The sequence below is a fragment of the Leucopleurus acutus genome, assembly GCF_964270905.1.
Source record: "Leucopleurus acutus genome assembly, chromosome: 1".
Taxonomy (NCBI): domain Eukaryota; kingdom Metazoa; phylum Chordata; class Mammalia; order Artiodactyla; family Delphinidae; genus Leucopleurus; species Leucopleurus acutus.
In genome coordinates this window covers 183,627,172-183,650,027 of record NC_139142.1, presented here as the reverse complement: position 1 = coordinate 183,650,027, position 22,856 = coordinate 183,627,172, and the positions used below count along the sequence as shown (strand labels likewise).

General features: G+C 42.4%; 1 protein-coding gene and 1 long non-coding RNA gene across 2 annotated transcripts in view; one reads left to right on the top strand and one right to left on the bottom strand.

Annotated features, from left to right (window-relative positions):
• PROSER2 (proline and serine rich 2) overlaps positions 1–18,529 on the bottom strand; it is a 38,926-nt gene extending 20,397 nt beyond the window's left edge. The window contains exon 1 of the mRNA XM_082852482.1: positions 18,456–18,529. The gene's annotated coding sequence lies outside the window, so the exon portion shown is untranslated. The remainder of the gene's footprint in view (positions 1–18,455) is intronic.
• Positions 18,530–20,193: 1,664 nt separating this feature from the next.
• The window catches only part of LOC309970238, a 35,060-nt gene continuing 32,397 nt past the window's right edge, over positions 20,194–22,856 (top strand). The window contains exon 1 of the long non-coding RNA XR_014326672.1: positions 20,194–20,334. This is a non-coding gene — a long non-coding RNA (uncharacterized lncRNA). The remainder of the gene's footprint in view (positions 20,335–22,856) is intronic.

Below are 22,856 nucleotides of genomic sequence, written 5' to 3'. Positions count from 1 at the left end.
GCTCTTCGGGTCTGTGCTTTCACACTCCGTCACACTCAGACTCGGGCTTTCCCTGTACTGCTTATAAATTCTATTCTTTTCTGCCTCAGACACCACAACATCATGGTTCCTTTTCCAGCCTCGTTACAGTTCAGAGTTGAGGTAAAGTGACAAGAGCTAACAAATTACTAATGGAAGTTTGGTTGACATCTCCGAAATTCCAGACTCTTTGGAGGCCGTGATACTACTGCAGTTTCTACATAAAATGCTAAGGTCCCATCAGTTAATACCATCGGGAAGTTCATGTTCCCACTTTCAGGAACAAGGACACTGAAACTGTCCCCCCCGAGCCCTAGTCTCATACAGTCCTCTGACTGTTCCAGCAGGAAATTCAGCTCAGCCCCTGAACAACAGACAACTGAGTTCAACAAAACCTTCCAGAAGACTAAAGAAGGCTAGTAGGGAATAAGGGAATATGCCTCCTGTCCATTACATATGACCTGATGTTACGGCAAGTGAGGAAATAGATGCTCACCCCTCCCTACACTGAAAGCACCACCAGCTGGCCTTACGAGCCCCTAAAGAATCCCAAGGGGCACGTGAGCTAAAACCACCATAGGTGCCATCTGTGGGGGCGGGGACGGGCAGTGAATCTTCCCCTGACAACAGAGGAAAGACGGGAAGCGAGGTACTGATTCACCTCCAATGAGGGACCTGGGGGACCGTGTGCTCGGTGGGGCAGGACCTGGAACTTGCCTCCGGATCTGTGCAATGAGACAGCACATGGGACCCTCCGTGGGGCGGAGGGTGGTAACTGACTATACCATCTGAGAGCACGCCTTTCTCCTGTGCTACTAGCGTTTTAAAAGCTATTCTGATGCTGTAAAACTGTAGTGTTTAGACTTCTACAAATTATTCCCTTGAAAGAAGATGAGGAAGCTAATCAGAATTCTCCAGAAGGCAGAGTCTGTTGGGGAGAAAGTGGAAACCTTGGTTCAATATCCTTCACAGGCTCGAGCTGTCTTCTTTCATCTCTTAGGGAGTTGAGAACGAGGGGCTCCCTGGTCCTAGTTCCCCAGGAGCCAAAAATATAGAATTCCATGGGTGAGCCACTATGGGGCGTGGATTTCTGAGCGGGGGGCAAGGTCTGCACTGGAAAGGGGAGAGCGTGAGATAAAGAAGCAGGAGCAGATCCGTCTGACAGAGCGGCCCGAGCCATGAGTCTGTGAGGTCATGACCACCTCACAGTATCTAGTCTCCTTTCCCAAACAAGGGCTCACTTTCTGTGTTTGCTAACAGTGCACTTTAGAAAAGGGAGGCCAGGGTCAGACTAAGAGGGCTCCACAGATGAAGAAACCGACTTCTCCCAGAGGGCGCAGAGCAGGCTCACTGCGGGGGCGCCACCAGCTAGTACCACAAAGGGAAACTAGAGCCGCGTGTGCGTGTTTCTGTTTATTCTCTTGGGCTTCCTGTGTTTGTTGCTCGGTATTTACTAGTAACAGCCTTTTCTGGTAAGGTTGAAGGTCACAAGTGATCTACAGTCTTGGTAAATCTCTGTCTGCCGAGCATGGCCGGTCAGGGCACAGCAGTCATCCAAGTTGATGGTGCTCGTGGAACTGGTGGAGCTAGTGGGGCAAGTGAACCTCCAAAGTGAGTGCACTGGAGCCAGAGAGGAAGGAAGCTCCTCCTCTTCATCCTCCCCTGTACATTCCAGAAAGACCTAGAATGGCCTGGATGGAAGGCATCCAGCCCTCCTCCCACTATCACCCCACTCCGTCAAAGTTCCAGATGGCCACAGTCAGGTCTGCAGAGCAGCCCAAGGAGCTAGGTCCTTCCACTATTCACCAAACCCCAGAGATGAGTCATCTTGTCGAAGACCCGTCCTGAGGCACAGTGGCTTTCAGCCTCGTCACACAAACAGCTTTGGGGACATCTTTGACACCTCCCTGTCCCTGCCACTCACAACCAACCAGCTGCCCAGCCCTGTTGATTTTTCCTGCCCAATGTCAGTTGGATCCACTTCCTTTCTGGTCCCCCTCCCGAGTTCAGGACCATTTTTACCACATCATCTGACTGTTCTTGCTTTTTCCATTTTGGCCATCCTTTTGCTGTATTCTCCTGCTGGATTAATCTTGAAACACCACTGTGATGTCACCACTCTCCTAAAAGCAATCACCTTCAACCCACTCCCCACAGGTTGCAGAATCCAAGTTCGTCCTATCAATCAATCCTTGCTTCACCTGGAACCCTATATTCCTTTCTAGTCTTAGCATGTTCTTCTGATGTTTACTGTTCTCCTACTTCATATGGGGCAGATTCCAGGTACTAGAGAAAGACCGATGGGTAAGAGGCATCTCCTCCCCAGAGGAACTTAATCCAGCAATGGGTCAGAACCAGATCTACTGAATACATCTGTGGGGGTAATAGCTGAGCATGTGCATTTTTATCAAGTTCCACAAGTAATTCTGCCACATGGCGCCAACTCTAATGGAGGACGGATGCATCACCGTGTCCAGCGCCAAGACAGAGCACATGGGAGCAGGGGGAAGGTGCCCACACTCCCCAGGAGGGCTCAGAGACTTTCAGAAAGGCCAGCAATAAGAGATGTTTGAGATTTCAGGTTTAAACAAACCATGCTGGGCATTCCAAACACAGAAGGAGAGTAAGCAACACATGGCCTATTTGAAAAGTCGTGAGTGGCTGGGGTGAAGCCCTGAAATGAGCTAAAGCACAACACAGAATGAGCTGGAAAAGGGAGAAAGTGCAAATAGAGGCACACAGAGAAGTGGACCCAAGCGAAGAGGGACTTGAATCTTGAACTTCACCCACAGGTGATGGGGAGCCCTGGAGAGAGGCAGCATCACATCTATAGGTTAGAAAGATGACTCTGGCAACAGTTGGGAGGGTGACAGCACCAGGGGGAGAACCTAAAAGCAATCAGGACAAGCGATTTAAAAGAAGGAGGAGGCTGCTCAGTGTTCTCCGGGACACATTTTAGAGTGTGGAAAGAGCTAAAGGACAGAACAGAGTCTAGTATACTTCCATGTGTATAGGGAAAAAAATGAAAAATATCTCTGTTTATGCTTTCATGTGCCTAGAATCTTTCTGGAAGGATACACGAGAAAAATTCCAACAAAGGCTGCCTGTGGGGAGAGAGAAATGGATGGATAGGAAGTAGCTGGAATCATTACAGTAAAATCAGACAAAGGAAAAGAAGGGAAAAGTGAATTACTAGAAACAAAGAGGAGTACTTCAAAATGATAAAAATTTCGATTTACCTGCATGTACCTCAAATACAAATAACATGAGTTAATAAACCCACCATTATAGTGGGAGATTTCTGCACACCACTCTTAACAATAGATAAATCCAGCAGACTGGGAATAAAGAAGATTTAAACAACACAATTAACAAGTTTGATCTAAGCGACATTTACAACATACTAAGTGAAGCAACTTCTTTTTCTTTTTTTTTTTTTTTTGCGGTACGCGGACCTCTCACTATTGTGGCCTCTCCTGTTGTGGAGCACAGGCTCCGGACGTGCAGGCTCAGCGGCCATGGCTCACAGGCCCAGCCACTCTGCGGCATGTGGGATCTTCCCGGACCGCGGCATGAACCCGTGTCCCCTACATCGGCAGGCGGACTCTCAACCACTGTGCCACCAGGGAAGCCCGAAGCAACTTCTTAATACATATGTTTTCATGTTCACATAGAATACTTATGGAAACTGATGGTATCCTGGGCCAGAAATCAAGTCTCAGCAAATTTCAGAAGACTGGTGGTATCAGAAAACACAATATTTTACTACAAAGCAATTAAATTAGAAATCAGTGACCTAAAGATAATCAGAAGAATCCATGTCGTTAGGAATTTATATTTCTAAGTAACTCTTAGAAATATTATTAGAAAGTAGAAAGTATTGAGAACTACATGATAATAAAAATACTGCGTATTGAAACCTGTGGGATGTAGCTAAAACATCACTTAAATGCTTACAGTGTTAGAAAACAAGGCTGGAATTTAATGAACCAAGCAAGTAACGTTTAAATTAGAAAAAAACCCAAAAGAATAAACACAGAATAGACAGGGTAAAAAAAAGAATGTGAAATTAGATAAATAGAAAAACATACAATAGAGAACTAAATTTCAAAATTTATTGTTTTGAAAATGCTAATAAAATTGACAAACTTTTGGCAGAACTAATCAAGAAAAAATAGACAAACAATATCAGAATGAAAAGGGAAACATAAGTATAGATGCCACAGGTATTGAAAGGGGGTATTATAAACAATTTTATGCCAGTAAATTTGAAAAGATAGATGAAATGGACAAATTCCTAAGAGAAGATCTCCTTAAAACTAACACCACAAATAAAAGAAAAAATCTGAATAGTAATATAATCATTAAAGAAAATAAATCATTATATAAAAATCTTACAACAAAGAAAACAGCACATCCAGAAAGTTTTACTAGAGAGTTTTATGAAACATTCAAGGAACAAATAACTCTAAGTTTACACAAATTTCTGCAGAGAAGAGAAAAAGTAGAAACAAACTCATCTCATTTTGAGGCTATTAAAACCTTGATGCCAAAACCCAAGAATGTATAAAGAAGAAAAAATTATAGGCTGCTGTCATTCATGAACACAGATACAAAAAGTCCTAAACAAAATTATTAGTAAGCTGGATCTAGAAAGCAAATAATGACCAAGAAGACTTAATCCCAAAAATGCAAGGTTGGAATAACGTTGATTTTCCAACATACAGTACAACATTAATTGATTAAAGGAGAAAAGTCATACAGTCATTTCAATAGATGACAAAAAGCATTGGACGAATTTAATATTATGCATAATTTAAAAATAAACTTCACAGGGCTTCCCTGGTGGTGCAGTGGTTGAGAGTCCGCCTGCCGATGCAGGGGACACAGGTTCGTGCCCCGGTCCGGGAAGATCCCACATGCCGCGGAGCAGCTGGGCCCGTGAGCCATGGCGGCTGAGCCTGCGTGTCTGGAGCGTGTGCTCCGCAACGGGAGAGGCCACAACAGTGAGAGGCCCGCGTACAGCAAAAAAATAAAAATAAAAAAATAAACTTCACAAATTATGAAGAGAACTTTTTAAATCCAATAAAAGATATCCATAAAAATTATAGCAAACATCATATTTGATGGCAAAATATTAAAACCACTCCCATTACCACCATCCCATCCTCTATTCTATATTGTATATTAAGTCATAACCCACATATAAGGCAAGAAAAAAACGAATAGGGATTGAAAAGGAAGATGTTATTATTCACATATAATTACAGTCTCTGTAGAAAACTCCAAAATTCTGTCAAATTATTAGAATCAGTAAGAGCTTAACAAAGTCACTGGGGATAAGCCAATATAAAAAAAAATCAATTTCTATATACTAGCCACAAACAACAACTAAAAAAGATACCATTAAAAATAGCATAGGGCTTCCCTGGTGGCACAGTGATTGAGAGTCTGCCTGCCGATGCAGGGGACACGGGTTCGTGCCCCGGTCCGGGAAGATCCCACATGCCACGGAGCGGCTGGGCCCGTGAGCCATGGCCGCTAAGCCTGCATGTCCAGAGCCTGTGCTCCGCAACAGAAGAGGCCACAACAGTGAGAGGCCCGCGTACCGCAAAAAAAAAAAAAAAAAAAAAGTATAAAATTGTACTTTCATGGTGGTGCAGTGGTTAAGAATCTGCCTGCCAATGCAGGGGACGCAGGTTTGATCCCTGGTCCAGGAAGATCCCACATGCTGCAGAGCAACTAAGCCCGTGCACCACAACTACTGAGCCTGTGCTCTACAGCCCGGGAGCCACAACTACTGAGCCCACATGCCACAACTACTGAAGCCCGTGTGCCTAAAGCCTGTGCTCAGCAGCAAGAGAAGCCGCCGCGATGAGAAGCCCGCGCACCGCAACGAAGAGTAGCCCCTGCTCACCGTAACTAGAGAAAGCCCACGTGCAGCAACGAAGACCCGATGCAGCCATAATTAATTAATTAATTAATTAATTAAAAATAGCATAAAATAAAGATGCATATATGTATATATACATTATATTACTTGGGAAAAGATTTAACAAAAGATGAACTCCAAGAATAAGCAAAAACAAGGTAAACATTTTACAATGGAATACTGTTCATCAGTCAGAAGCAATCAATTGGACGATGGTGTGGATGGATCTTGAAATGTATGGAGTGAAGTTATAATTAGAGTCTTAGCACAATCCATGTGTATACATTTAAAGCACACACAGCCCTGTATTTTACATCCATAACCAGGGACACATCCCAGTGGTGCGGATGGGTGGATGGGGGCGGGGCACACATCGACTGTACTATAGTCTACACCTGGTCTGCTCCACCACACTGTTTTCTTACACACCTCTTACTGCCCGAAAAACAATAAGGAAGATTTCCTGCAGGTTTGAATAATAATGATTTATCAGATCATTTTATCACCTGGGAAACTGTGAAAAGTCCAGATCTCAGGAGATGACACAGGACAGATGAGTTTGGATTTAAAGAGAGAAGCAGAGGAGACACCCATAAGCTAGAAACCCTGGGGCAATTTAGGAGGGAAACGCTGAAGGCGGTCTGGCTTAACTAGGAAGGAGAAACCCTGAATTTAAACTTTTCTTGGATCATAATTTAGCTCAAAATTAGCCAGGGAAAGGTTGACCAGATCCAATTTACCTAAGAATCTAAACTGGAACAAATAGATAAGTTCCCTTACATTCAACTACTAAGCTTTGTCCCACTTGGTGGGGGGAAGGGAATCGCGTCTTCTGAGACTTAGATTCCCTGCAGACATGCTAAACAAAATCACAAGGGTGATTATTGTCTTTGCAGTTCTGAACACGAAGGGGAAAATGATCCTCCTTAACCAAGTGATGTGGAACTAATTTTGCTTAGCATGTCTGCGTTACACTTTAGAAAGAGAACTGCTCCAACTCACAGCCAAGGCAAACACTTCACAAAAGAAAAGAAAGGTTGGGTCTTAGGGTTCTGAACCCTGTGGGCTATGATCCAGGCTTAGAGACCCCGACTCCTGTCTAGACACCACTATGAACCACCACAGCTACGGTACAGTCAGCAGAAGCACAGCTTAGCTGGGAAAGGAGAAGAAATGAGCTTTTTAAAAACACCCCCTTCCCATATTGGGCCATCCACAAGGGCCAGACCCATGTGCAAACCTACATCCCACTCTTTCATCATCTCATTCTCCATACATAGGAACGTTGGGAAGATTTGTTCCCAAACCTAGAAAAAGAATCTTAGGACAGAAATTACCTTGAAGACTATATCCTGAGAAATCCCAATATGATGATTTAACGGCCAAGCCGCTTTCAAAAAGATATGTTCTTCTTGACCTTCAAGGACATTAAAAATGAAGGAGCTTCCCCGTGGGAACTGTTTCTGGGTCATCACAGCTCATTACCACTCATGGGCTTTTCCTATGGTTAAGCAGTGGGCGAAAGTAAAGAAAGAGCCATTTTTCATGGAATGTACACAATCTTAGATGAAATAATCAGAAAACACAAAATAGCCATTGTTGGCCTTAATGCTGGCAGCTCTTGACAACCTTTGTTTGTCTGAACATGTACTGATGTACTTTGCTCTGATTTACACAAACAAAGAAGACAGGGGTCCTACTTTTATAGCTTTCTATAGCTTCTATAGTTTTCTGTCTAGTTCTCTGCTCATTCCTATTTTTATGGGAGTGATGTGCATTAACAAAAATGAGTTTTAGGGTTTCCCTGCTGGCGCAGTGGTTGAGAGTCCGCCTGCCGATTCAGGGGACACGGGTTTGTGCCCCGGTCCACATGCCATGGAGAGGCTAGGCCCGTGAGCCATGGCCGCTGAGCCTGTGCTTCCGGAGCCTGTGCTCTGCAGTGGGAGGGGCCACAGCAGTGAGAAGCCCGCGTACCGCAAAAAAAAAAAAAAAAAAAAAAAAAGTTTTATAATGAGAAATTACCTAGAAAATGAAGCTGTAATTGATGCCAAGACTCTTTTATACTGTTTTATTAACCTAATCCATAAGTTAAAAGGAAACGGAGTCCTGATATTCTTTCTTTTCTACTATTCGACTTAATTACGGCTTGAATAAAATTCTTAGACTAATCATTTCATTTCTCCCCCTAAAAATAATTTATAGATGAACTCCATAGAAATGATTGTGCTCTAGTTATGACAACACACCTGATAATGCAACACAACTCTCAGTCCCACCTCCCATTTCACACATAAAGGACAGTCTCTGGCCCCTCCCATCCCTCTCAGTACCAAAGATGCACATTTAGACCCAAATGTAAAGAACTGACCTGGTAGGCAGGTAAAAGTTGTTTGGGGTCCTGTAGTTCATTTTCTTCCAAGTTTTCTGCCCTCAAAAACTTTGTTAAAAATAAAACAGGGCTTCCCTGGTGGCGCAGTGGTTAAGAATCCGCCTGCCGCCAATGCAGGAGTTTGAGCCCTGGCCGGGGAAGATCCTATATGCCGCGGAGCAACTAAACCTGTGCACCACAACTGCTGAGCCTGCACTCTAGAGCCCGTGAGCCACAACTACTGAGCCCGCGTGCCATAACTACTGAAGCCCTCGCGCCTAGAGCCCATGCTCCACAACGAGAGAAGCCACCTCAATGAGAAACCCGTGCACTGCAATGAAGAGTAGCCCCATCTTCCGCAACTAGAGAAAGCCTGCGCACAGCAACGAAGACCCAATGCAGCCAAAAATAAATAAATAAAAATTTAAAAAATAATAATAATTTAAAAAAAAGATTCAGTGCAACATTCACCAGTGAATTGCAAAGACCTAATTAACCTTTCTGAAATCCTGGATTCCTTTTGGGACCACAGGCCTATCAAAGTGGGCACCGTTTTTGTTTTCCTAACCAATCCTGCCAAGGAGCTGTAAGAACATAGGGCTTTAAAGTGTGTCTGGAATCTGGCCTAACCTTGTCTCTTCACACTTATTGCCACAATAGGAACCCTTTTATCCAGCCGGGTCTCCTTCATGCTCTGCTCGGGTGTAAGCCACGTTTGGACTGCTTCCCCGTCCCTCTCCTCTCCATCCTCAAAGCCTGGCTCATGAACGATGGCAAACCCCATCTAGTCTTCCTTCAGAATGCTGCCCTTCGCCTGGCTCCTCCAGTACTGCTTACTTTCCACCACTTTTTAACCACATGATGCCACCTTTGTCCCTCTGATACAACTCATCACATCAGATTTCATTTTGCTCGTAATACCTTTTCCTCAGTTAGACTAGACTTGCAGGCAAAGCTCTCTCTCTCTTTTTTTAAAACTATAGCCACAGGATTTTGGAAAATATTCATCCCAAAATATTGACTTAGTATTTGTTACTTAACCAACATTTATGTTTTATTTATTTTAAAAAAAATTGTATGGAAGTACAGTTGCTTTACAATATTGTGTTAGCTTCAGGTGTACAGCATAGTGATTCAGTATTTTTTGCAGATTATATTCCATTATAGGTTATTGTAATATAATGGCTATAATTCCCTGTGCTATACAGTATATCCTAGTTGCTTACCTATTTTATGTGTAGTAGTTTGTATCTGTTTATCCCATACCTCTAATTTGTCCTTGCCTTCCCCCCTCTCCCCTTTGGTAATCATGTTTGTTTTCTATGTCTGTGAGTCTGTTTCTGTTTTGTATATACATGCATTTGTATTATTTTTTAGATTCCATGTATAAGTGATATCATATAGTATTAGTTTTTCTCTGTCTTATTTCACTAAGCAAATACTCTCTATGTCCATCCACACTACGTCAAATGGCAGTATTTCATTCTTTCTTATGGCTGGGTAATATTCCATTGCATATATACCATGTTTTTTTAATCCAGTCATCTGTTGATGGGCACTTGGGTTGCTTCCATGTCTTGCCTATTGTAAATAGTGCTGCTATGAACACAAAGTTTATATTTTAAAACTCTAAAACCATGAGAGTATCCTTAAAACAGACCTTTGATGTAGAAGAAAAGTTTGAACACGTAGGAGTCGTTTCAGACATGTTAACCTTGTTGCAGTAAGTGTCCTTTATCCTTCTATCATATTCAGAGACCAAAGCCTTGAAATTTATGAGAAATTACTCTCAGTCAACCTTTATATTCCAATCAAGGGCAAATGTGGAGCAGGAGGGGAGTAACTTTAAACACAAATAATGATCTGTTAAAAACTTGGCACCAATAACATCAGACACGCTAAGCCAGTAATGCTTCCTGATATTAACATGTGATAAGTATCAGGATGAATGCACACACGTGTACATCGACAGGTGTAACCATGACCAACATTAACTTCTAAAATGGGCCTCTACACAAATAAACAGCTGAAGTAAAATAAACAAGTAGTAACTATTCTTTAGTATGGGCTCTTTCTCCATGTGCAGAAAACAAAAGCCTTGGAAAGAAAAGAATGCTTCCAAAAAATACTCACTAAGCAAACTAGCAAACTAGAACTGGATCCCAGCACAGAACATCAAAGGGAAATCTTTTTCAGGTAGAGGCTGGTTGTTGCTGGGAGAGCTGGGGGCGGAGGCTTAATTTTGTCTGGCGTTTTAAACGGTTGACATGGTCAATGGTTTAGCATTCCTTTTCCTTCGCTTTTTTCTCTGAATGGTTTTTTCCCTTACTTCTGAAAATGTCTGCTGTAAGAACTTAGGACCTTAAACTCTTAACTGGCACTCAAGGGTATTAAAGACAAACACTTCAAAGGCTGGTAGTTTTACTTCTCCAGAAGAATTAGCATGCTTTCATTTAGAGGTTTTTTGTTTTTTTTTTTGGAAAAGCTCTTACTGAACAATGTAAAAAACAAGGTTGGTTTCAGATCTTCTCAATTGTGAATATTTTCAACTGTTAATAGGAGGCAGTAATTAATTTACTTAAGGCAGTATGCCACATGAAAGTAACTGATTCGCCTACTCATAAGCAAACACTTTCACAGCGGAGGCCTCAGCCAGGTAGGCTGGTTAACAGGCCCCAAGGAAAGACGTCTCCCACCACCAGTGTACTACCACCAGTGTACTACCACTGAACAGAAGATTCGGAAATCAGATTTTCCCAACGTAAATCAGATTTTCCCAACGTAAATCCTCACCCGAAAAAACCCTGACCAGATTTGAGTTTTGTTACTAATAACAAAAAGTAATAACCCAGGAAGAAGCAAACAGAAAAGCATCAACAGGAGGAAAATCTAGTTACATCTGATGAAATGTTTGCAAAGGTAGACACTTCAAATTTTGATTTTTGGCTCATTTAAAAAAAATTTACATTCTGTATGCATACTGCATTTCTGGATTGTTTAACAAATTTAAAAAAAAAAATCAAAGGAAAAGTCCCAGGTTAAGTTGCTCTTGTTTCGTTAAACAAGCTTGTGTGCTTTCTCTTTATTTATTCGGCAAATGTCACCAGAGCACGCACTATGACCTACTCCGGGGAGCTAAAATGTAGACCTCCTTACTTGTCATAACAATTATACCTTATTGTTTTATAATGCTTTTTCTTTCTTCTGAGAAGCTCAAAAAAATTCTTAGCTGAGTTTTTCATTCCTCCTCACAGCAAAAATAAAGCTGACCGAGAGCGTGTTCATCCTGTGCTGGTATTTACAACACCTGGTTAGACTGGAAGCCAAGATCTGATTTACATTTCTTATCTCAGGCTGCACAGATTTGAGTCCAAACCTGAGTGGGGCACAGCTCCCGCAAGACCTCCTGCTGGGTCAGTCTACTGCATCAGACTTTGAACCCAGTCTTCCCCAATCTCTTTGCCAGCCGTGCATCTCCAGAGGCTCTCTCCTTCCTCTTCCTGGACACCTGCAACCCAGTAACAAAGCACTCAACTCCCTCCCTGCAAATCCAGGCCCTTGGGTGCAAACTCCTACTCCAGTTTTAATAGAGGGGTAGAGACAAGGGGCTTTCAGAACTTTTTAAAGAAATGGGGGACTTCCCTGGCGGTCCAGTGGTTAAGACCCCGTGCTTCCAATGCAGGGGGTGCGGGTCAGGGAACTAAGATCCCACAAGGTGCGGGGCGTGGCCAGAAAAAAAAAAAGAAATGGGGACAACCAGTATAAAACAGATAATCAGCAAGCACCTGCTGTATAGCACAGTGATCTCTACTCAGTATTATATAATAACCTATAAGGGAAAAGAATCTGAAAAAGACATATATATATATATATATATATATATGAATCACTTTGCTGTACACCTGAAACTAACACAACTTTGTAAATCAACTATATTTCAACTTAATATAGTTAAATTGTGGTTGAGAGTCTGCCTGCCAATGCAGGGGACATGGGTTCGTGCCCCGGTCCAGGAAGATCCCACATGCCGCGGAGCGGCTGGGCCCGTGAGCCATGGCCGCTGAGCCTGCGTGTCCGGAGCCTGTGCTCCGCAACGGGAGAGGCCACAACAGTGAGAGGCCCGCGTACCGCAAAAAAAAAAAAAAAACTGGAAAAAAAAAAAAAGAAAAGAAATGTGGACAACCGAATGTTTGTTGAAAAAACTGAATGACGCTAACCAACAGTTAAGATGATACTGATGTCAGCATTTCAAGGGCCTATCAGCCTCTCTGAGAGAAAGCTCAGCACCTTAAATGAATCAACAGTGGAATTTGATAATTACTCAAATTACTCAAAATTTGACAAAGACCCCTTGGCTACTGAAGCTGTCCGGCTCCTCACCACTTTGGAAAAGAAAAACAAGACTGACATGAGAATTCGGTAGGAAATACAGTATTTAACACACTGTATTTTTATGTGAATTTTCAAGTTCCCGGCAACATTCTTCTAGCGGTTGAGAAGGGAAGGGTCAGACCCCTGGCCCGCAGTTAGTAAATTGAATTGTATGAAGCTGCCATTGGTGTAGGTCAAAAATAGTTGAATATAGGTAGTTTTCTATGGTTAACCTAACAGTTTTGGAACTGAATTGATAATTAACATTGTAAAAAAGCGAAGTGTTCCTTGAAATGCAATTTTGGTTGCAGTATGGCTTTATTACACATTGATACTAAAATGCTTTTCCTCAGATGATACCTCTGAAATCACAAAGGAATGAATAGGGGGGAAAATACACAACAGGTTCACCTCACACACACTTTACAGACAATCTGACTGATGAAGTGAAGCTGCCTGTATCAGCAGGAGCTCAGACCACAAATTCATTGGTTCTCTAGTACGTGTGGAGGACAAGTTATATGAGGAAACTGAGGTCAGAAAGAGTTGGATTTAGGCTTCAGATTTCCACTCCAGAAGAATGCTTTTTTGGACTTTTTCTGCACCAGAACTTCTATTCAACATTGGACATTTTCAGCACCATCCCCTTGTCTGTACTGTCTTATCTCCTTCATCTTTCTGTCCTTCCTTCCTCAACCCTCGACCCTCCGCTCAACTCAGATTATTGCCTCAGTGTACAAACGTCTCGTCCACAGCAGAACACAGGCCACTCGTGACCCGTCAGTGGTTCATGCCCCCAAACTCAAGGCTAAACTTTTCTGCATGATGAGCAAAGCCACGGTTCTACCATTCTTACATCCCACTATCCTGCCCTTCTTGGCCCGGTTCCATTACATCCTCCTGAAAGAAAGGGTACCTCTATCCTCCGCTCCCTGAAGACATGTGGGCCTCTGAGATAGACTCCCACTTGACACCTATATCTCTGTTACTAGATCACAAAATTCTCGAAGGTGGGGACCACACTCATTGACCTCTATATTCCCAGTTGTGCCCAGCACGGAAGGAACTTAAATGTTCACGAAAGCTCTTCAGACCCTCTGAATCTTCACAGAAAATGTCAAATGTGCCATTTTAGAAAACAGCACCTGACCAAACTCACGTGTCTAGTATAAAAGAGCACAGGCATCTTTTTCTTTTCCCCACACAAGATAATTCCTTTAAGTTTTACAAAATAAACTATTTTACATACACTCATTTGTAAGGGAGAGCTGTGGTGAATCATGAATGTATAACCTCCAGTTTCAAGGCCTGAGAGGGCCTGAGAAGTAATTCAGTCCTGCCCCCAGTTTTACAGACCAGGAAACCGAGGTCCACAAAGGTAAAGTGGTGAACCCGATGGTTACACGGCTATTTGGTATTGAAACCTCTGGTGGAGAGAGTTAAGTACTGCTCTTTTTCCCTATGCCAGGCTCTATGAATCAGTTAGTTTAAAAAAATAAAATGTAACCTGCAAACATCCAAAAGAGAAGCGTATGAGGAGTAGTAGGTTTATATCTCCAATGACGACTCAGTGATCAGCACATGGCAGGTGGCCCAACAGCCTACAAATACTGCTGAATGAAGAGACGAACAGCCCAGGCCTTCGGACCAATAACTAAAATAGGTAGAATATTTAATATTAAAAAAGCACTAGTCAGACAACTGGTCTCCTGGAAGGAGCAGCAGAAGCCGGAAAGAGAAAGAGAAAGAAACAAAACCAAAACAATAGAATGAGGGTTGGAGAAGGTACATACTATACAAACCAAGTCCTATAAAAATAACTATACTTACATGCAAGATGCTGGTGATATAAAAGCTAATACAAAAGAGAATCAAGTCCTTGAATAGACCCGTCTCCAAAGAAAATCTGGAAGTGGGCAACAAGCCCATGAAAAGATGCTCATCATTATTAGTCATTAGGGAAATGCAAATCAACACTTCAATGAGACACCACTTCATGCCCATTGGGGTGGCAATAAAAACAAAAACATGGAAAATAACAAGTGTTGGTGAGGATGTGGAGAAACTGGAAACCTCCAACATTGCTAGTGGGAATGTTAAATGGTGTAGCTACCATGGAAAAAAGTTTGGTGGTTCCTCATAACTTCACTACTCACAATAACCAAAAGGTGGAAATGACCCAATGTCCATGAGCTGATGAGTGAATAAGCAAACTGTGATACATTCCTACAATGGAATATTACTCAGCCATGAAAAAAGAATGTAGTACTGATTCATGCTACAACATGCATAAATCTTGAGAGCATCATAAGTGAAAGAAGCCAGACATATGTTGTATGATTCTATTAACATGAAATATCCAGAAAGGCAAATCCATAGAGACAGAAAGCAGATTAGTGGTTGCCAAGGCTGGAGCAGAGGGGAAATAGGGAGTGACTGTTTAATGGGTATGGAGTTTCCTTTTGGGGTGATGAAAAAGCTCTGGAACTGGATAATGGTGATGGTTGCAAAACATTGTGAATGTACTTTTTTACACTTTAAATATGTGCAGTTTATTGAATGTCAATTATACCTTAGTAAAGATATTTGAAAGAAAATTTTTAAAAATGGGAAAAGACATATCAAGCAAATATTAACAACAGCAACAATTAAAAGATCACTTCTGGTTATACTACATCAGACAAAATAGACTTTAGGGCAAAAATCCTCACTAGTGATAAAAGTAACTATGTTATGATAAAAACTCAATTCATATTAGACATTGCATGTCTAACAATATAAATTTACAAATGCATACTGTTAGATATTAAAATAGAAAGCTGTTTATACAAATAGTCTCAGAATATTTTTTAGCTCAAATACAAGGAGATATGGACAAAGATCCCATTCTAGTGGGATCTTTCATATACCTCTCTCAATTACTGACATGTTGAGCGGACACAAATTTAGTGAGGAATGATGCAATTAATAAGGTTCATTTAACGGATATCTGTAGACCTCTACAGAACAAAATGAAAGAAAACACATTCTTCTCAAACACATAGAATGTGAATACACTTAATGCCACTGATTTGTACACCCTAAAATGATAAATTCAATGTTATATGTATTTTTCTACAAAAAAAAAAAAAAGAGAGAGAGAGAGAACCAAGCGTTTCCAGTGGTGGGGTCTTTGGAAATATCCAGTCTGAAGATACGAGTTCGTAAGGAGCAATCACATCCCTAACCAATAAGGCAGAATGTTCTGCCCTACACATTCCTCTACTACCGATCCCGACTGCACGGATTTTAAACCCAGCACCTACTTTCTCAAAACAAGATTCAAGATTAATGCTGCGGGTCTGGGAGGGGGACAACAGAGTTACTGAGAAGTGCAGCTTCAGGGTGGTTCTCTACAGAGGTGGCTACAGTGACTGCACTGTACTGACGCCACTGTGTCAATGTGAACAGATGCTGGACCCACTCAGATTCAAGAGGGGAAGGCTGCAACGTCCCAGGGGTAGAGCTGCCCAGCCCATCCTCCTGAGAACACACAGGCAGCAGGGAAGCCACCAACACTGCCACCAGAGAGGGCAGTGGAAACTGAAACAAAAAGCCGCCCTCCGCCAGTGATGGCAGCGGCTCAGGTTCTGGGATGCTTCTAGGATGCCACGGCACTACTGGCGGCCATCCACAACCAGGCGGATAAGACGCACTTGAACTCTTGTTCCAGAGGATGCCCTGTTCTCAGTTCTGCTCCACCCAAGCCTTTCCCCTCTCTCCCCCCAGGCTTCAAGGCTCAGCTCTCTCTCCTGTAGTTACTTGAGATGATCTTGACAATCAACACAGGGTGCCAACCACAGGCTCCTAAGGTGTCTGAGAACTTTGGAACCAGGGCCAGGTGTATCTTCAGCTCCTGATGAAGGCTTACTCGATCTGGTTTTAATCTGTTTGGGCCGTGTGGCTGTTATCTAGATGTGTCTGTATGTCCCATGACTAGTTCAGCACTCAGCACATTGTAGGTGGTCAAACAGGCCTGAAAATACTGCTGAATGAATTAATGAACACGCAGGGCCTGCACGAAAACAAGCAAATCCCGCCCTCCGCCACAAAGGGAGCCATCGTGGTGTCAAACACCCGCATGTTTTCTTAAAAGCATCTCTCCTCTTTCCAGCCTTCTCTAAATTATCTGATTTTTGGCTTTCTGATTTCTAGTAATGGAGAAAATATGTTACTTTTAAATTATCAGCATCCAAAAATTTTCCCCCCCAAAATGTAAAAAAGGCTCTGAAGTGCTGTTACCAAGGCATATACCCCGTCCCTTAAAAATGGCTATTACTGGTCTGAGCAAGAAAATACACAAGATTCCATACATACACTGTCAAGTTCGGCAAGAGAGATTTTAGACAACTTCCACCCTTCCCGCCCAATCCCAAGTAAACAGGGCATTTGTTTGTATTTCCACATTGGCCTCATGAACCAAAATACCTCCTCCACCTAGAAAAACAATCTGTAACATTCAGACACTGAGCTTTGAGGGCAGACTTTTCAGTGCATGCTAGAGCAGTAAGAATGTAGTGCTTAAAAAAAAAAGTAGAAAAGCATCTTTAATAAACTTAGGTTCTCCTGTGAGCATTTTCCTCACGTTTACACTTATATCTGATTTGGTGTTTCTATATCTTTCAGAAATATAGATTTAAAAAAAATTGTTCTGCATGAAAATTGGAGCCAGAGAAACCTTCTTTCTACAGTCTCCAGAAACAGACCTGAGTGTTCTACTGTGTTTAGGGGGAAAAGACACAAAAATCATTTTCCTTTACTCTAAGTTTTCGCTTTGCACCAAGTAGGTCCTGGCAAAGAGTTAAATGTTTTCTGATGTTAGTTCCTGCGGTTTAAGAAAAAAATAAAAATATAAAAGGCTAGGTGCTTAAATTTAGACTCCGTAAAACAATACTGGGAAACTTTCAAAGCTTTGGAGAAATTCTGGAGTTTATTTTATTTGCATCACATCGGCCACATCGCCTTCTCTTTTTATAATCCCTCCCGCCCCTGCTCACCGGCTGATCCTACACGTTCGCGCGTGATTCAGTTACCTGTTGGGGGTCAGGGGTTGGGGAGCGGGGTTGGGGACGAAAATCTACTGGTCACTTTGCGCAGGACCCAAGTTCAACAGGTGGCTTCGGCCACCTCCTGCCAATATGAGGCTCCCGCCCTCCTCTCCTTGGGGGATGGGACACAGCGCCCTGGGAATTCGACGGCTGCGGCGGCAATTGGTGCTCCGGGGAGGGCGGTGGGGACAGAGCAGGGGTGTTGGGACAACCCGGACCTCTCTGCGCGTAAAGCAAGAATCGTGCCATGGACCACCTTCGCCCGCCGCCAGGACAGCCTCGGAGTCGGAAAGCCTCGCGTCCTCCCCACCGCCCCCGAGCCAGACGCACGCGGACCCCCGTGATCCCGAATGAGGCCCCGGGTTTCCCAGGTGGGAGGCCACCTCGGACGGCGCCAGAGCCTTTCCTAACTTCCAAGGGACGCGATGCGGAGGAGCGGGAGAGCAAGCAGAAGAGATCCCCGCCTGGAGGGCACCCGCAGGGACGCGCGGGAAGCGCAGGCAGCCGGCTCACTAGCAAAGGGGCTCGCCCTTCCCGCCCTGGACCCCACCAGAGCCCCGATCTCCCCCGACCGGCTGCAAACGTCGCCCCACTCACCGACGTGCTGGACAAGGGGATCAGCTGCCAGGACGCCTTCCCGCCCTCCGACCCAGTCCGGGATCGAGAAGCCCGCACTCACCTCGCAGGAGTCCCGCAGGAGCCCACCCGGACCGCAAGCGGGAGCCGAGCCCTAGCGCCGCCCGTTCGCCTGTCCGCCCGCGCGCGACTCGCAGACCTTCCAGGGCCGCCCCGCCGCGCGCTCGCTTACGCGCGCCCCCGCCGCGCGCGCTCGTGCGCGCTTCCGTCGGGGTCTCGGCTGCTTCCTCCCCAAACTCACACGGCGCGCGCCCGGGGCATTTAAAGGGACAGGCCCCCGCGCCGGCGCTGCCCCGCAGCCGCCTCTCGGTGTTGGTGCGAGATTTGAATTGGGGACGATCTGAGGAAACTCCAGCCCCATATCTGAGTTAAACACTCGGAGGAGAAATAGGGATTTGCATTCGAAGCTCTGAATAAGACGGGACATTTTTTTCCCCTCCTTGGTCAGTTTTGAGAGGTTATTTTACATTTAATGACAATAATAACTACCACGTATCGAATTCTTATTACCCTTGGACAAGGCATTTAACACACACACATTATTTCATTCAATCCTTAAAACCCCCAATTTCTTATCCCCATTTTACAGAGGAGGAAAACTGAGGTTCAGAAAGGAGAGGAAGCTCATCCAAGAGGTTTTGACCCCATTCCTTGGTGCCATTTCTTCTTTATCACCATGGAAATATCCACTGAGGTTAATAGCTGGTTGTGGAAGGCTTCTGTAAGTTGGTGGAAGTTAATGTTACCGGTGTTTCCATGGGGTGGGACAACTCTGTAGGAAAGGAGAAAACAAGAGTTATAGGGTTTTATTAATTATAGTGTTTGATATATACTCAAATGACAGACATAAAACCCGTATTGCAAAGTGCTGTTGGTGCTTATCCCCATTTTACAGAAAATTAAGGAAGTGGTTGGTGGCACAGGATGACCGAGTCACTGGTGGCAGTCGGGGCTGAGCCCCAATTCCTTATATCATTTCTTTGCTCTCCCCAGGAGGAGATACCTGATTAAAGGGAAGAAAACTTTTTCACTAATAACATATTGGCCTCATCTAACTCCCTGCATCTTTAATTAATGTTTACAAAGCACTTTAATCTACCGCACTTACTAGTTAATTAGGCAAGTATTATTATCCCCCTCTTTCTGAACCAAATCCAGGAGAGATTCTCAATTCTGTCAGTCCTTAATCCTCATTGAATAATGGACCTAAGCGTTCTGTTCATGTTCTTTTTTCTCTTAAATTTTGTTCCATGGAAACACTAATGCATGTATCGTGAATTGGCTTAGTAAAAGTTAAATAGTATTAAATAGCTACAGGCGAGAGTAACATAGGCAGCCCCTGCTTTTCACAAATTCAGATAAAGAAAAAAAGACATTATAAGTGCTTCCCGGAATTATTTTTCCTTTTTAGTAGTGTTCTTTTCGCTTGGTTAAGCTTTTATGATGTATAAACGTATGTGTAGCTTAGTTTTTTAGCTTTAAATTTTTTAAGGTACACATTATCTTGTGTGTACGAATTAAATTTTACACGGTATCTTTTCTTCCAGGTGAAGAGGAGATAGGGAAGAAGAAATTGAAGGATGATGGGATTAGGAAGGAAGAAAGGGAAAAGAAAAAGGCACAAAAAGAAAAAAAGGGTGGGAGGGTGTGGCGGACTGGAAATGAACAGGGAAGAAAATGAGACTGAGGTTTCAACCAAGGCGGTAGGGGGAGGAGGCCAGCCCTGCTAGCTCGTACCTGATCTTTGTGGGAATTGCGAACAGGTGGCCCTTCCGCGGGGCCGGTGCAGACCTGGCCAGGGCGCAGCGTGAGTACCTGAGCTCAGGCTGCCTTCCAGTACCCCCTGCACCCCTGCCCAGGCACCTCTGTGCCAACTGAACCTACTCAAAGGCACTAGAAGGTGAGAAAGGACATAAAGTGAGGTAAGAAAACAAGAAATGGCTTAGAGGGGGAATTTAAAGATTGTTATTCCTAAAAGTACTTAGATAACGTCAATGGAGAAAAGAACGAAGAAACATCTGGAGGGTCTTTGGACCTGCTGTTGTTACTACTTTAAAAATCCATGAAATTGACAAAATTTTACTTTCTTTTCACTCGAATTTTTACTAAATTCTTCTGAGGTTGTTCTTTGCTAAGAAAATGCCGGTGATACATGGCTCAAAATATTAGACAATTATTCTTATTAACTCTGTGTAAGTTAAAAATTTTAAAGTAAACTTTAAAAATTTAAGCTAAACATAATTTTAGTTGTATGAAAATAATTACTGTGTAAAATTGGCTTGAGAAACTGCAATATTTATAATGACCACTAGAGGGAGGTAGACAGGAAAGGAGAAAGTGGTTAGCGAGTAAGCTTCCTGAGTTTACTAAAAATTACAGCATTTTAGAGCTGAAAGAGGACATGTCAAAAGACATGATTTTGCTTTATGCCTCTTCCACTTAGAATATGTGTAATCTTGAGCTATTTATTCTTTTTGAGACTCAGTTCCTCAACTGTACAATGAAGCTATTAACACCTACCTTGGGAGGCTAAAACAAAATTATTTTAAAGTTTACTTGAACAAGTAGCAGATAAGAAGGGTTAAGAAGATTATGAAAATGAAGAAACAGATGGGAAATTTCCCTGTTTGTTAGTTAAACAGTATAAAATAATAATTTAAAGTATCAAAATAGAATATTAGTAGATATTGAATGATATAGATAATAAAATAGGATAACCCAGAAAAAGACAGTGTTGATATACTGTAGATTTTAATATGTGATGGAGTCATCTAAAATAAATGAAAAAGGGACAGATTCTCAATAAAATGGACTTGAGAAAGCTAGTAATTTGAAAAAAAAAATCAAGTTGAGCTCATACATTTCATTATGTGCTAAAAGAAATTTCAGCTACATTAAAGAACTTTAAAACTAGGAGAAAATTTAGGCAAATATTTATGTAACCTCAAGATGGGGGAAGAAAAGAAATCGAAAAATCATAAAGGAAATGACCAGTAGACTAGATTATATAAGAATTTAAAAATTGTGACAACTAAAAATATTGTGAACAAAATAGAAAACAGAACAAATCTGACAGTTCATTTTTTTAAAAAATTTATTTGTTAATTTATTTTTGGCTGCACTGGGTCTTCATTGCTGTGTGCGGGCTTTCTCTAGTTGCGGCGAGTGGGGACTACTCTTCGTTGCGGTGCGCAGGCTTCATTGCGGTGGCTTCTCTTGTTGCGGAGCACGGGCCCTAGGCACACAGGCTTCAGTAGTTGTGGCACGTGGACTCAGTAGTTGTGGCTCGCGGGCTCTAGAGCACAGGCTGAGTAGTTGTGGTGCACGGGCTTAGTTGCTCTGCGGCATGTGGGATCTTCCCGGACCAGGGCTCGAACCCATGTCCCCTGCATTGGCAGGCAGATTCTTAACCACTGCGCCACCAGGGAAGCCCTGACAGTTCATTTTATCCTCAATACAAGAGTACACACACATTGATAAGAAAACTCTAATAACTCAATGAGAAAATTTCCTCAAAGAAAAAATAAAAACGATTAGTGTGTATATGTAATTATATTTTAAAGTGTTTGGATTACCCAGTAATTGAAAAAATTAAAAATTAAAATAGTAAGCAATATTTTCATCTATTAAATTAGAAAAACATTTTAAAATTCTAACATTCAGTACTGGCAGGAGTGCAGTGAAATGGGCACTTTTATATATTATAGTGGGAGCATAAGTTGATATAACTTTACTGGAAAGTGATTTTGTGAAATATTTCAAGACCCTTAAAAATGTTTATATACTTTGGCCTACAATTCCATATCTAGGGATTCAACAGAAATAATCAGAAAAGGGGAAAAATATTTGTGCACTGTCTCCTTTTTCGTAATGTCAGAAAATTAGAAACAACCAAAAAATCCAAAATTAGGGGGAAGTTTAAGTGAACTATTATGCAGCTATTAAAAATGAGGTATTTTTCATGAACACAAGAAAATACCTAAATATATTGTTAAAGGGGAAAAAAGAACATTACAGAATTGTGTGTAAACTATTGCTTCAACTATGGAAAAATGCATGTATATATTCAAAAACTAGAAGGAAATATATCAAAAGGATGACAGTTACTCTTTCTGGCTGTGATTATGTGATTCTTATTTATAGTATTGTATATGTCCCAAATTTTCTGTTGTGGTTCTATATTTAGAACCACTATATTTAGTCTGTATATCAATACAGACTAATACAAATTTTTTGATACAATAAATGCCAATGTGCATAGCATAGAGTCTGGCTTATATCAAACATTCCATAAATATTTGGTAGATAATAGAAGGAGGGAAGAGAAGGAGATTGATGCACTTCAAGGATAACTTGCTAGTGAAATTTCTTGATTTAAAAAAGGAAATAATTATTCTACAAATGAGGAAATTACAGCTTGGAGGTTTTTTGGTGACAAATTTCA